We start from the raw sequence: 15598 nt of genomic DNA on the forward strand, positions 1-15598 counted from the left end.
TTGGCATCGGAAACCTTTTGGAAGGTGCAGATGAGAAAGCAGGCAGTATTTAGGCCTGCTGAGAAGTGGTTCGTGGGGTGCCAGAGAGCAGGCTGGGAAGATCAGGTTCCTGAAGGAGGAGGTGGCCTTTAGGAAGGCATGATCTGCACCTGTTCCCTCCTTATCTCTCATGGCAGAAGGGGGTGATGTGGAAGACTGGCTTAGATTAAAAATTTTTTAAAATTTATTTTATTTTATTTTATTTTACTTTTTAGTTTGGACTGGAGCGATAGCACAGTGGGTAGGGCATTTGCCTTGCACGTGGCCGACCCAGGTTCGATTCCTCCATCCCTCTTGGAGAGCCCGGCAAGCTACCGAGATTATCCCAACCGCACAGCAGAGCCTGGCAAGCTACCCGTGGCGTATTTGATATGCCAAAAACAGTAACAACAAGTCTCACAGTGGAGACGTTACTGGTGCCTGCTCGAGCAAATAAATGAATAACAGGATGACAGTGCTGACTTTTTAGTTTGGCTTCATTCAGACAGCTAGCACATTAAAATTTGTAAAGATTATAGTTTGAGGTTAGGGCCATAGTTTGAGGAGAGTCTTATTGTGAATTTAGGTAGTGTTAGAAACAGTGTGAAAATAAAACAGTCCTGGTGGGATTAGCCTGGTTTGCAGCAGGAAAGATACAAGCTCTTGATCATTCTATCACTTCAACTTTTCATAAAGATTGACCAACAGAGAACTGAGCTGGCATCAAAAACACAACAAAAAAGAAGGATCATTGAAAGTTGATTTTCAGACTTTTACCAGATTTTAAATAAGCATTATTCTCAGATTTTTTCATAGTGGTGTAAAACTACTCTCATGGTCTTTGAGAATATCTGCTTATAAAGCAGAATTTAGTAGTGCTGCTTTATCAATACCAACATATTTGGTTGCAAACTAAATCAAATAATAAGAGACCATTTTTTTTGGGTTTGTTTATTTTTGGCCTATACCCTGTGGTGCTTAAGAATTACTCCTTACTCAGAGAACCATATGGGGTGCTGGGGATTATACCGGGGTTGACTGCATGCAAGGCAAGCTCTTGTCTGATGTGCTATCACTCCAGCCTCCAATAAGAGACCATTTTCATTATTTTTGTCCCATGGACTTTATCATTTTAAGGCTTTTTCATACTACATTTGTTAAGTAATTGTGATTATGTTAGTTTTATTAATGGCATCTGTTAGACTATCTGATCAGCATGAAAGAACCAGTTAATTTAAGAAGAATTGAAAAGACCCCAATGGAAAGCAAAACTATCTTCGTTTTCTAGCCTGGCCAAATTGCAGTATGTTTTAGGCTTTTTAAAAAGTAGTGAAAATAACTTGTCTTTTAGGATCTTAGGAATAATCAGATTGTATTGTCCTTACAAAATTAAATACTTTAGGTGTTTGAATGTAGCTGAAGTATCACAAACATTTCTATCACTTTATTGAAAGCAGAATATATAACAGAATTGGGGAATGTTGGAAGAAATATTAGGGCATTCGATGTCTTCTGGTATTTGATTTAGAGGTTCTTCTTGGTTGACAAAACTTATTTGTAGACAAAACAGGCTGATAAAATATGTGACAACTTAAAGATTTAATTTTATAACCACTTTAGGTAATGTTAATAGTACATCCTTTCCTGCATATTAATCAGAGAACAAGAAATTTTTTTTTTTTTTACCTAAATGGTAAACGTTTCAGAGAAGCTTAGGAGAAAAACAGTATCTTTTAAAGTAATAAAATAGTGGGACTGGAGGGGTAGGACAGCAGGTAGGGTGCTTGCCTTGTATGCAGCTGACCCAAGTTTAGTATCTTATATGGTCCGTAGAGCCCCACCAGGAGTGATTCCAAGTGCAGAACCAGGAATAACCCTTGTGTACTGCTCCCCCTCTGAGTAAAATTAAAAAGCAAATAAGTTAATGAAATAGTCAATAGTCAGGTGACATTCTGTTCATTATTGGACTGTATGTACCACAGTGGACCCAACAGATTACTTTGATTATAAGCTCACCTTTAAAAGTTTTTATGAATTATTGAGTTAGCTTATGTAAGATGCAGAATATAAGTCATTATAGAAAATAATAACAGTGAAAACTTGTCTCCTGCTGCTTGGTTAAGAAATAAATTTACCATTGCTTTAGAGGACACTGGGGCTACTTCTCTTGTTCAAGCTCTTGACCGCGAACCCCTACTCACCTATAACTTCTGGATTTGGAGTTCACTATTCCCTTCTTCACTATCGGTTTCATTCTAGTAAAAAAATCACATTCTTTTAAAAGCCACATTTTATAGAGAATCCATCATGCCATTAGTTTTGGTTGTGTATTGCATATTTATGTGTGTGTGGGAAAGGGATAAGGAAAGTGGTAGTTTTTAAAGGAATTATTAACTACTCATTTGAGATTTTAAGTTTTAAGTGTTTAATTAATTTGATAGTAGTATTTTAATACAGGGCTGGAGCAATAGAGCAGCGGGTAGGGTGTTTGCCTTGTACGCGGCCAACCCGGGTTTGATTCCTCCACCCCTCTCGAAGAGCCCGGCAAGCCACGGAGAGTATCTCGCCCGCATGGCAGAGCCTGGCAAGCTACCCATGGCATATTCGATATGCCAAAAACAGTAACAACAAGTCCCACGATGGAGACGTTTTTGGTGTCTGCTCGAGGAAATCGATGAGCAACGGGATGACGACAGTAACAGTGACAGTGATTTTAATACAAAAATAATATTGGAAAAAAAAATATTGGGACTTAATTAATTGGAAGCCATAGTGTGTGTGTGTGTGTGTGTGTGTGTGTGTGTGTGTGTGTGTGTGTGTGTGTGTGTGCGTGCGCAAAACCTGGAAGGGGTTTTGGCCCATTTAAATTTTCATAAAAGCATTTTTGAATTTTAGAAATTAGATTACAGGAAAATGTGGTATCTATATATGTGTGTATCTACATTAACCTCTTCTGACTCATTTTCCTTATTATTAATGAATTTAAATTCGATTTTTTTGTGCTCCTCTTAGAAGTCTTAAGAACAAATAGAGAGAATCAGTCTTTTGCTTAAGATATCATTTCTTCTCCACGAATGAGCTGATTTTATGTCACATAAAGGGTTTTCTTGAGGGCTGGGGATGTAACATAATAATAAATGCATGCCTTGCGGACATGAGATCTGGGTTGGGTCCCCAGCACCACACACACAAAAAAAATTAAGTTTTCTTGTTTTGGACTTCTCAGAGAATCTTGGTTTCATTGTTTATGTGTTTGATTTGTGTTTTTCGCTTGTAAAATTTGAGCTACCGCAAAGCTACTTATTGCTATATCCTAGTTAGCGGCTGTCTATTAGAATTCTAGATGCAATTTTTTTAAAAACCACTTTTATAGAGGTATTGGGGTTTACAATACTATTCATAATTGCACTGTCACACTGTCGTCCCATTGTTCATCGATTTGTTCCAGGGAGCACCAAAAACTTTCCATTGTGAGACTTGTTACTGTTTTTGGCATATCGAATACGCCACAGGTAGCTTGCCAGGCTCTGCCATGCAGGCAGGATACTCTTGGTAGCTTGTTAATAGTATGACTAAAAATTCTGTGCGAATACATTTAACATTTTATGTGAAATAGATAAATCGTACAAATGCACAATTTAGTAAGAGTGAGGAGAATTAATAAAATTTTAGAGCTGGAGAGATAGTCTAATAGGTAAGGTGCTTTCTTACATGCTACTGACCTGGGTTCCATGCCTGGCACCTATAACCTCCCTTCTTATGCCCCCCACCTTCCCACCAGGAGTGATCCCTTAGCACTGAGCCAGTAGTCAGTCCTGAGCACAGCCAGGTATGGCCTCAAAACCAAAAGGAAAAAAAGAAAGAAAGAATATTTTAAAGGGAAAAATCTGTTTTTTTTTTCTTTTTGGGTCATGCCTAGTGATACTTGGGGGTAACTCCTGGCTCTGCATTCAGGAAATACTCCTGGCTCTGCATGGAGGGACTATATGGGATGCAGGGGATCGAACCTGGGTTGACCGATTGCAAGGCCCTACCCATTATACTATCACTCTAATCACCGAGGGGAAAATATGAATAGGCCTATAGAAATCCAGAAGTGTGTTTTAATACTAAAAAGGGAATATTTATTTTAGTATTTTATAATAGAGTATATTATAGACAATATGTAAGTGTCTATATTAATTAATAAAAGACTATAATAAAAATGTCTGTGGTTATAAAAGTATCACCAGAAAAAAATATTGAACGTTCAGTATCAACAAAACATTATTTCTTTATTGAAAAAGTCTAAAATCCCCTAGCAAGCTAGAAGTTATTAAACCTTTATTAATCTAGTAGTGAGCAACCACATGCACGATTCATGAGTACCATACCCAATGATAAAGTGCTGAGAAGTTTGTGTTGTGTTATAAAGAAGTTCTTTTAATGGTTTTTGCAAAACTGTTTAAAGAATAAGAGTTCTCTGAACTGTTCTGTTTCTTGGGTTCTGGGTATTTCTTTAAATCTGATAATCTAGCTGGGTAGAGTATTTGTGGTGAAGTGTTTGTTTGATTAAATTTTTGTACTATAACCCACAATTCTCTTCTGGCTCAAAGAGTTTCATTTGATTGATCTGCTATCAATCTTGTGGGTCTTCCTGTATATGTAAACTCCTTTAAAAAAATCTTGCTGCTTTTGGTATTCTGTCTCTGTTTTTGGCTTTTGTCATTCTGAATATAATATGTCTGTGTTTTTTTTTAATGTTTTGCTAAAATCTCAGGGTTAGGATGAATGGAGATGTTACTGGTGCCCGCTCGAGCAAATCGATGATCAACGGGATGACAGTGATGATGATGATGATGATGATGATGATGATGATGAAATGTTTTGCAGGGACGCTTTGGATCTCTTAATCTCTATGCCTGTTCTCAGCTCTGGCAAATTATTATCTATGATTTCTTTAAATCGAGTGATTCTTGATCAAATTTGCCTTCCTATTCTTTAGGGATACTGAAGAGTTTTATTCTCACCCCATAGTTATCTGTTCATTTATTTTCAGATATTTTTTCTACCATCTTTTGGCATTTTCTTGCATCTCATCTTGAAGCTCTGTGATCTTTTTTCCAGGTGCCATTCATTCTGTAGTCAGACCTTCTATTGAGTTTCTGTACACCGACTATACTCTTAATTTCTGTCACTTCTGATGGTAGGTTTCTCATTTCTGCTCTCATGCTTTCTTGTGCTTTGCTGACTACCCGTACCATTGCTTCTTTGCATTCATTAAACATCCCCAACATGGTGTCTCCAAAGTCATTCTCTAAAACTTTGCAGAGTTTGTTGGTAGTGGTAGAGCCTTCTGTGTTAATATTTTCACCCATTGAGCTTGGTGAGCTTCCATACATTGTCCCTATGTTTGCTGTGCTAAGAGTGAATTTGTAGTTACCTCCCAACCCCAGGCCCCTTAGAATCTCTGCGGGTGGGTAATGTTCTTTCCTTTCCTTGCCCATTTTCATCCAGTGACAGAAAGTATAAGTGTAATCAGTGTGATGTCTGATGAGTGTCATATGCACCAAATGTGGCCTGGAGATGTGTATGAAGGCTCTTTGTGGATGAGGTTAGTGTAGAGGCCACTGGGACCCAGCCAGACAGGAGACAAAGGTGCTGCCAATTCCAGAAAGTTCCCAGGGATGTCAGCCAGGAGGTCAACCTCACTCGAAAGGGAGAAAGAGCAAGTGGAGGGTCTGAGGTGTGGAGGTGGGGCTGCTAATATCATGGATGTTTATTTATTTTTTTTGGTGGTGGTGAGGGGTGGGTGGGCAGGGAAGGGTTGGGCCACACTTATCAGTACTCAGGGCTTACTCCTGACTTTATGCTCAGGGATCCCTCCTGGCAGGGCTCAGGGCACCATATATGGGTTGTCAAATATTGAATCTGGGTGGACTGTGTGTGCAAGGCAAGCACCCTACCTGTTGTACTATCTCCTTGGCTCCTAGATGTAACCATTTAGAGAAAATTGAGCTGTATGTTCTCTACTCTTCTGCACCACGCCTCTAGCAAATTCCCAAACATTAAATATCATCAACCAAACAACCCTTTTTTTGGGGTTTTGTTTGGGGATGGCACCTGATGGTGCTCAGGGCTTGCTCTCGGTTGTGTTCTCAGTCACTCTGGTGGTGCTCAGGGGACCATAATGCAGTGTCAGCGATCTAACCCAAGTCAGCTGTGTGCAAGGCAAGTGCCTTAACCCCTCTGTTATCTCTTTGGTGCCCAAATAAACATACTTTAAATCTTTGATTCTCTCTAAATCTGTCTAGAATACCAGTCTTGCTTTCTCTATATATATTATATGTGTATATGTATGTATGTATATGTATATATGATGTTAGTGATTTTGTACTTTTCTCACTCGTATAAGGGCTCTCTCATTTTAAAAGAGGAATAATGGTGTTGAAATGATTTCATCCAGCGTGGCAGTCAGTGGAACACCTCAAGGTCTCATAGGAGGCACTGGTCAGCTGGAAGGCATCTCTAGACTCCAGTGCTGAATCTGGGTGAGGCTGGCATGTGCCCACCTGCCTGGATTCCCACTTGCCCTGGCCCTGTGTGTACCGACAAGCTCACTCTTGTGCCTGGGCGGCTCTGGATCTGCAAAGGCCACTTATTGGCAACCCCAGCTCACCAGCTGGTGGTGGGACTTAGCCCAAGTCATGGTCGGAGTGACTCCTGTGTTCCAGGACACCCTGTTCCACCATCTTGGCTCTGGCTCTGGGACTGGGTCCTTGCCATGATTCTCTTTTGATGGTAGCCTGGAAACCCTGCCTTTCCTCCCCCCTGCCCCCCGCTGCGCCTTTCCTTTGGAAGTGGGAATTTTGCTTTTTCTCTGCTCCAAGCTAGAGTCTTATTTTCTTTTTTCTTTAAATTGCTAGTAGGATGAGGGAGAGATATTGGGGACCACAGCTAATGTAGTTAGCTGTAATGTAATGTAGTTAATGTAGTGCCTCCTATATTAGTATCAGACTGCTCAACGCTATATTTTTTTAGAGTGGTGGTCCTGAGGTTGATTTTTGCTTCAGTCTCGCCTGCTCTTGGGCTGGTCTTCACTTCCGTCCTATATCCTGGACTGTCTCTGCAGCTGTTGGCGTGGCTGACCTGCTATTCCTGTTCTCCAGGGCGTGGCCTGACTTTTGAGGACCGATCGGCCACTGTCTCAAGATGTAGTCTGTCTCTGAAGTGTTTACTTGGTTGGATAGAAGATTAATAAGCAAACAACAGCAAAGAGTTTAGGTATGATAGCAGGTTTATTAGGGAGATTACTAGCTTAGGATTTCCCCCGTCAGGCCTTTGAACTGATCTCAGTCCACGCATGGCCATTTCAATGTGGATCTCTCTAGCACAGGGTCTGTCCAGTCACTTCTTCTGTGGTTCAGGAGTGCCCACTGTGTGGCATCTTGTGTGCTGGAAGGGATCAGTGGGTCAGCAGCACAGGAAGACCTCTCCTTGTGGTAAGAGCCCAGACTTCTCTGTGTTCCAAGTATGACTATCATACTCTGAGGATCAGCTCGATGGCAGGCACTAGAGAAAGACTTGAAGGGCCAACCATGGGTTTTTATTCTTTAACTAAGCAGAAACTGACTGTTGACCATGTGCAGAGGTGTTGGGGATCCAGCAGTAATCAGAAGCCCTCTTCTCTCCCTCATGGTAGTCTGAGGACAGCATCATGAGCTGACTGTTATCAGGTGGTGACAGTGCTGTGGAGAAAAACAGCATGTGTGTTCTGAGGGGTGGTCAGAGAAAACCCTGTTAGGAAGAGCAGGGAACTGGCTGTCCTGACATCCAAAAAAAGCTTCCAGGTAGCAGCAGAAGTTCACAGATTTTATTTGGCTTACCATTCTTTTCTCAGGCTGGAGCAATAGCACAGCGGGTAGGGCTTTTGCCTTACATGAGGCCGACCCAGGTTTGATTCCTCCGTCCCTCTCAGAGAGCCTGGCAAGCTACAGAGAGTATCCCACCTGCCTGGCAGAGCCTGGCAAGCTACCCGTGGCATATTTGATATGCCAAAAACAGTAACAAGTCTCACAATGGAGACGTTACTGGTGCCTGCTTGAGCAAATCGATGAATAACGGGAGGACAGTGGTATGGACAGTGCTACAGACTGTTCTTTTCTCAGAAAAAAAGAAGTTACAGAGGCCTGTGGAAATCTGACTTATTTAAGTGAATAAACAGGAAGTCCCCAACACCATCACCAGAGTTGCACCCCAGGCTACAATAGTCCCCCACCCCCACCTCCATCATTCCAGTGCCCTCTGGGGTTAGGTTTTCCTGCCTTGGGGAACACTGGATAGTGTGCCCCTAAAACCAAAGGTAGGGGGGCGTTGTCACTCCAGCTATTGTGTTTTGAGCCTGGGAAAGAAGTTGGATTGCAGAGAGCAGGTCATCAGGGAGGCTGTGGCAGCCATAGTTCTTTGGGCTTCCCTTGCGCACGCGCGTGTGTGTGTGCGTGTGCGTGTGCGTGTGTGCGCACACGCATACACACACAATCAGGATCTTAAAATGCTTTGAAGTGATTTGCAGATATGAGACCGAGTCACAGAGGGAAGGAATTCCTTTCTGTTCTTTTCTGATCCCCTCTGAGGGAAAGCCTTCACTGGGTACATTTATTTCTGTAATCTCTCTCTCTCTCTCTCTCTCTCTCTCTCTCTCTCTCGGCTCATTCCAGTTCTCTTCACCACAGAGAAGATCCTCATGCTTCAAGTTTTCTGAGATAGCAGTCTCGCTAGAACTTAGTTATACTCATTTCTTTTTCTTGTAGCAAGGTAATAACTTCCTCCATTTATGTAATATATAACTTTTTCTATTTATAATGTTCCTTTTAAAACCACTTTGCTTTTATTTAAGTGAAAAAAACCGAGTCATTGTGAAGAAAAATACCAAGAAAATAATCATGGTAGGAGGATCTGGTGAAAGTGCAGTGAGGCTTTTCAATGCATTATCTCTCTTTTAAGAAGAGTGGCAGGACTTTGGGATGGGAACCATTACTAACTGGCCTCAGTGGAGAAGACAGATTCAGATAGAACATGAATTAGTCCAGGCACAAAAGTCAGATCAAAGTGGATTAAAGACCTCAATATCAGACAGGAATCTATAAGGTTCATAGAAGAAAATGTAGGCAGTACTCTCCATGACATTGAAGTTAAAAGCATCTTTAAGGATGAAACAGCACTGACCATGCAAGTGGAAGCAAACAAACAAATGGGACTACATTAAACTAAGAAGCTTCTGCACTTCAAAATACAGAAAGAGCCCACAGAATGGGAAAGAATATTTACTCAATACACATCTGATAAGGGATTAATATCCAGGATATACAAGACCCTAGTAGAATTGTATAAGAAAAAAAAAAAGTCCAACTCCATCAAAAAATGGGGAGAAGAAATGAACAGGAAAGAAATACAAATGGTCAAAAGGCACATGAAAAAATGCTCCACATCACTAGTCATCAGGGAGATGCAAATCAAAACAACAATGAGATATCATCTCATACCACAGAGACTGGCACATATTCAAAAGAACAAAAGCAACCAGTGCTGGCATGGATGTGGGGAAAAAGGAACGCTCCTTCACTGTTGGTGGGAATGCCGACTGGTCCAGCCTTTCTGGAAAACAATATGGACAGTGCTTCAAAAACTAGAAATTGAGCTTCCATATGACCCCACAATACCACTTCTGGGAATATATCCCGAGGATGCAAAAGAGCACGGTAGAAATGACATTTGTACCTATATATTTATTGCAGTATTGTTCACAATAGGCAAAATATGGAAACAACCCGAGTTCCCTAAAACAGATGACTGGTTAAAGAAACTTGTACATCTGCACAATGGAATACTATGCAGCTGTTAGGAGAGATGAAGTCATTAAATTTGCTTATAAATGGATAGACATGGAGAGTATCATGCTAAGTGAAATGAGTCAGAAAGAGAGGGACAGACATGGAAGGACTGCACTCATTTGTGGAGTATAGAATAACATCACATGAGGTTGACACCCAAGGACAGTAGATAAAAGGGCCAGGGGGATTGCCCCATAGCTGGAAGCCTGCTTCATGAGCAGAGGGGAGAAGACAGATGGAAGAGAGAAGGGAATCACTAAGAAAATGATGGCCGGAGGAACCAGTTGGGATGGGAGATGCATGCCGAAAGTAGATAATGGCCCAAACATGATGATCTCTCAGTGTCTATGTTGCAAGCCATAATGCCCAAAAGTAGAGAGAGAGAGTATGGGGAATATTGTCTGCCATAGAGTCAGGGGGAGGGTGGGAAAAGGTGGGTATACCTGGGATATTGGTGGTAGAGAATGTGCACTGGTGGAGGGATGAGTATTTGATCATTGTGAGATTGTAACCCAAACATGAAAGCTTGTAATTATCTCAGGGTGATTCAATAAAATTCTTGTCACTTGTAAAAAAAAAAAAAAGAATCTGAATTAGTTCAGATAGAAGATAATGCCCCATTCAGTATATTTACAGGCTGACACTACTGTGTACAGTGGCTGAGAACTGATAAAATTTACCAGCAAATTTTCAGTGTAACTTATTTTAATTTTTCTAAATTGTATTCACATTTATTTGCTAATGTACCAGAGTCAGTCTGGTAGAGACATAACCTGGTTTTCCATGATTTTGGGCTGGTAAGGTCTTAGAGGCCATCTAAGTTTTCTCTGTGCAAACCAAAGTTTAGCGTGAATAAGTCAATGTGGGATTCCCAGATGGTTAATGTAATTTATTGCTGGGATTGAAATCCAGGCCTGTCGATTCTTCATTCAGGACTTTTTCTGCTGTGCAATCTAGCCTCCCCACTGGGTTTGAAATGGGTTTGTATTAGGCTGTAGTGTTAATAATGGAAACAGACTTACAATGTACTAATGCTTTCTTTTCGTTTTAAGAGAGAACATTTTAAGGGTTTTGGAGATATTCTGGGATAAAGTGTTACTAAAATATTTTATTTTTATTAGGTTAATTTTAATAATTTAAAAGTTAATTTTGATAGCTCAGCATCGTAATTTGTCAGAAGATTTTCTCCCCTTGCTCCTGCAAGGCAGACATAAAGGAAGAGCGGGAGACTTTTATCAAGTATTTATGGGACTGATGAAATAATGCATCTGTTGGCAGCTAATTGCAGCTCTTTCTAGGAATAGCAAACCATGTGACGGCTTTCTCCCAGCAGGGATGCCTCCATTTCACTTTAAAAAATTGCTTTAATGTTCTCTTTCTGATAGAAATTCTCACTATGCCTTTCTTTCTCTTCTGTGGATATATGGGCCAGTTGACTATGTGATTCATGCTGTTGATCATCAGGGTTGCTGTAGCTTACTACTTTATAACTACATTAAAAAATTAATCTGTCAATATCAGGCTTTCACCCAGGCCAGTCTTGTCAAAATTTGTGGAGATGGGTTCTGGGCATCGGTATTAAACTCATTCATGCACATACATGATGACAGAAGCATGTAAATAACTCACCATATTATTATATTAAACAGCTCACTATATTATTTTAAATGCAGCAAGCATGGAGAACTCTGGGATCTGAGCGCTGCCTAGGTGCAATACTCTTTATTTACTCATTGCATATGTACTTAAAGAGTTTTGGGGTGGAGGGTGGTAGGAATGGATTTGTAGAAGAATATATAGTTTTGCTGTAAATCTATAGTTAAAAAAAGTCCTTTCATTTATTTAATCTTTTAAATATTGTTGAGGAATGTTCTAGAATTTTAGATCCCATACTACAAGGTGTGACTCTCCTATGAAGAAGATTCATATCCTCTAAGAGTACTCTGGAAGAGAGAGAGGGAGAGAGAGAGAGAGAGAGGGAGAGAGAGAGAGCGAGAGAGAGAGCATGCAAGAGAGTGCCTGCCATAGGAGATGTGTGAGGCCCTTATTTTGATCCCTGGCACCTCGTGTCCTCCCCTAGCACCCTTGAGTTAGATCCTGTTGGCCTGCACTACAAAGCTGAGTATTGCCTGGAGGGCCCCAGGCCCCAGGCCTCAGAGACCCACTGGGAGAATCCTATAAAAAATAAGATAGAGTCTTTTCTGTATCTCACAAAGAACCTCAAATAATATCAGTAAAATGATAATCATAATATTTACTGGGGGCTTATTATATGCCAGACACTGTTCTAAGTTCTTTGCACTTAGTCGTTGAGCCCGGGCAGATGACATTATTATCTGTACTACACAGATGAAAAAATAGAAGCCCAGCAACACGAAGTTCCATAGTCCAGGTGCTACCATAGAGTGGGACCAAAGTTGGAGTCCTGGCGCTGCGCTGGCAAAGCCCTTCATTCACAACCTAGAAAACATTTCAACAATTTTTTTCTTCCATCCCTAGTTCTGATAACCTCTTTTGAGAGTTCTGAATTAATGGTTCCAGAGCCCCTTAATTCATTCTTTCTCCCTTCACACTCTTAGACATGCAAGCCAAGGGCCTTTGCTGTCTTTCTTCTTCCTATCTATTATCTGGAGACTAATTCCTGCTTGGCACCTCCCTTCACCACCTCTCTCACTTTATCTTTCTTTGCTTTGGTGTGGGAATGTCTAATGGGAGGCCATCTGGGGTCAAGGAGCAAGAGCACCTGGGTTGCTCCCAGTTCATCTTTTTACTTTGGAGTGAAAAAAAAAAAGATCAAACCTTGGCTGTGAGCAGATGATCATTGTGCTGGCGCTCTTGATACTGGAATCAGGTCCCACTTTGGCAGCTCTTAAATCAAGCTGTCAAAAGCCATTAGTTTCAATAACCAGCTTTTCTGGTGGTGCAGCCTTCAAGTTCAGCCAAATGTTTAGCCAGGTAGCTTTCTCTTTTTATGGGTGTCGTTCAGACTTGTAGGCTGCTGTGGTAGCTAGCTGCAGGAATGTTTGCCTTTACTTAATTTTAATAGGCAGCTGTGTTTATACTTGCTCCTTCAGTTTAAGCAGTAAGGACTATATGTATATAATTCTTTAGAGGACTTTTTCCCCCCAGAGGGGGAAGAAAGAGTTCATTGTACTTTTCCAAATGGTAAATTTTAATTGGGAAGGAACTATAATTTCTAGAAGAAGTTTGGGGGCAGAAGCCTAGAAGTCCTAGGCTTTGTTTTTGTTAAAGTTTTAAGAGAAATCTTAACTCCTTGTAAGAGGTGCCAAGTTGACAATTCCTGGAAATGTTCATGTTCTATTTCTGCTCAGCACCATAGCAGAGAGTGTGGTGACACCGTTACCAAAATAATACTGCTGAGATGTAATAAGGGGCAAACCAAGGCTTGTGGTTTACAGCCTAAATATAAAACCTTTAAAGCATCTCTCAAGCCTGCCTTTTATATGTAAAGCATATAGATGTGGAAAGGTAATGGTGAAGTAGTTGGAGAATCACAGAGCAGACAAACCCTGTCTACTGCAACCTGTTTTAGTGTTAGAACTGCAGAAGGTTAGAGTTAGAAGGGACCTCAGAGACATCTATTGTGCAAAAGAGAAAAAACTAAGGGATATAAATAGGTCTAATATCTTCTATGTGGCATCTAGTTCAAGCAGTTGATTTCACACTAACATTAGCAAAATAGGAATTTTTCTAACATATACCGAACCATTCACAGCTTTGAAGAAATCATGCAGAATCGGTGGGTCTACTTTGAGTCCTGAATCCTTCTCTTAGAACTCTGTTGGCACCAGGTATGGACAGTTCCAAAAGGAACTGAGTCAGATTAAAATCAGAGATATCTGCCGTACTCTGTCCCTCTCATTCTTTTTGTATAGCATTGGTTCCATACCTCAGACCTAGGACAAAATGGTAGCCCTATGAGAAGGAGAATGTTTTTACGTATTCCGAATAATGTAAGTCCCAAGTTGAAGGCCAGGGGTGCAATGAAAGGTTTAGGAGAACAATTTCTTTTTCTGTTTTGTTTTTTACAGCAAAGATAGATCTTTCCAAACCCTTTCAAAATCAGAATATGTTGGGGGCTAGTGAGGGGGGAGTGTGGAGAGATGGATTGAGAGAGAATTAAAATAAGATAGGGAATTTGAATTAGCTTCTTGACTAAGGACTTTAGATTTACAAACTCATTTTATCCTCATAGACCTTTGGAGTAGATACTATTGTTATCATTTGCATGTTATAAATAACATGCGTTATTAGGGACATCATCTGAGTTATTAGGGATATCATCCAACATTTTGCAACTCAGGTTGGTATTAGAGATTTGAACAGCCAGTCCGTGCTATAACTCACTACAATATTCTCTCTCTCTCTGCTTTTTTTGGTTTTGTTTTGTTGTTTTGGGGTCACACCTAATAGTGCTCAGGGCTTGCTCCTGTGCTCAGGGATCACTCCTGGAAGTCTTGGAGGACCATATAGGATTCCAGGAGTTGAACTCTGGTCAGCTGTGTGCATAAGGCAACACCCTTATCTGTTATACTATTGCTCTAGCCCAAGAATATTCTCATTTGTATTGGAGTCAGAAGGCTTAGGTGACCTGATTAGGGCTTGCTACAGCCTTCTAAATGTTTTAACCTCCTTCTTGCATAACTCATATTTGGCCAGTATTTTCATGTTTTTTTTTTCAAACCAGTATGCCAAAATGAAAGATTAGAAAGTAAAAACCCAAGATTAAAAATGTTTTCTAGGAAATGTGATTAGACAGTGCAAAGATTTTGAATGAGATTGGCATGGCAATTTTTGTTCGTTGACTCTTTAGACTTATCTCCTTCCTTTCAATTTCTTTTCCTTAACTGGTCATTTGCTGGTACTATGGCAAATACCCTATTTTAGGCCTCTGGTTTAGCCCTTTTATTCCCTTTTTGTGCCAATCAAGTTCCATTTAGGAGATGCAACCACATGTATTTCGAACATGGAAAACGTGATTTGGAGAATCAACTAGTAAAAAGTTAATGATAGTTAACTACTAATGTGCTAAGAGGTATCTGAGGAATATACAAATAGCAAGTGGAAGAAGTTACTTTTTCTTGGGCTTATGGTGGAGAGTATAGGATGGTGACAGTAGGAGTTTGCGAGTAGCCCTCCCCATCCCCCAAGGCTGGGAGTCAGATTGCCTTAGCAATGAAGTGATGGCCACATGAAAGTGCAGCCTGTCATTGGCCAATAAACTTGGTGGACAGGATAGACTGCAACTTGACTGTAAAGGCAGCACATCGGGTTGATACAGTTGGTAGAGAATGAGGGCGGACCAGAAGCATCATGAAGCAGTCTGCTCTGTGGCAGGGGAGTTCCTGGGAGAGTGAGTTTCCTCGAGCTTTTCAGAAACCATGGTCAGGGACAAAGTATCCCAAACTAGCGAAGAGCCCCTTCCTCTGCTATGGCCCTGCAAGGCTCCAGGGATGTATCTTCTATTGATGTAAACCAATCCTGCACCATTTGGCTGAGGAGAAATGGTGACAGGGTCCGGCTCCAGTATCACAAAGCAGGACAGAGAAGGTGAATTTTGAGCTGAAAGCTAACACACTTCGAATTGTGCTTCTAACGTGTAAAAAGGATGATAGTGCTTAACTCCCAAAGTAGTTCTGAGAAGCTGGTGTGTTCATTCATTCATCCATCCATCCATCCATCCATCCATC

General features: G+C 40.9%; 1 protein-coding gene across 3 annotated transcripts in view; it reads left to right on the plus strand.

The window, feature by feature from the left end:
- Positions 1-15598, plus strand: part of LOC101545288 (death domain-containing protein CRADD) — a 363451-nt gene that overhangs the window by 134467 nt on the left and 213386 nt on the right. The gene's annotated exons all lie outside the window — the stretch shown is intronic.

This window comes from Sorex araneus, chromosome 10 (assembly GCF_027595985.1).
Source record: "Sorex araneus isolate mSorAra2 chromosome 10, mSorAra2.pri, whole genome shotgun sequence".
Classification (NCBI taxonomy): domain Eukaryota; kingdom Metazoa; phylum Chordata; class Mammalia; order Eulipotyphla; family Soricidae; genus Sorex; species Sorex araneus.